Source organism: Plasmopara halstedii (assembly GCF_900000015.1).
Source record: "Plasmopara halstedii genome assembly, contig: Scaffold_1211, whole genome shotgun sequence".
Lineage (NCBI taxonomy): Eukaryota > Oomycota > Peronosporomycetes > Peronosporales > Peronosporaceae > Plasmopara > Plasmopara halstedii.
Genome location: NW_020188126.1, coordinates 926,094 through 926,930, shown reverse-complemented (window position 1 = coordinate 926,930; position 837 = coordinate 926,094).

Below are 837 nucleotides of genomic sequence, written 5' to 3'. Positions count from 1 at the left end.
CTGTCGACTTGTACACAATCTTGATGGTTGCTTCATTAACTTGGTCTCGCACAAAATGGAACTTGGTATTGATGTGCTTGGTCCTTGAATGTTGACTTGGATTGCTTGCTAATAGAATCGTACTTTTGTTGTCTTGAAACACCGTTGTTGGTTCACTTGCTTGTCCTGAACTGCCTGTATCAACTTGCTTCAATAGTCTTCTGATCCAGATGACTTCTTGAACAACAGCGAATAGCGCCATGTATTCAGCTTCAGTGCTTGACATAGCCACTGTAGGCTGCCTTTGAGACTTCCAGCTGACACTTGTCCCGTTTATGATGATAACATATCCTGTCACCGATCTTCCACTGTCTTGGTCACTTGCCCAACTGGCATCAGCATAAGCCACCATCGGTTGCTTGATGCTGCCTTCAAACACAAGTGATAGCTTTTGGTAGTCTTCAGATACTTCAAAATCTTCGAAGCCACATTCCAGTGTTCAAGGTTAAAGTCGTCACAAAACTTGGACACTTCACCCACTGCTTTGCTGATATCTGGTCTTGTACACACCATGATGTACATCAACGAGCCAATAAGTTCGCGATATGGCATCTTAGGTGTCCTCTCTCTGTCTTCTGACTTTGTCTTGATCAATCTTGAGTTTGCATCTGCTGGCAGATATGTTGGTTTGCTTTCGTCCATTTTGAATCGCTCTGCAATACGATCGATCATCGCTTCTTGGTTGATCTCGATCGTTTTCTTGCTTCTGTTGCGCTTGACTTGAATTCCGAGACAGTATTTAATCTCACTCAGTTCCTTGATGTCGAAATCGGTCTTCAGTTGCTTGCAAATTTCATC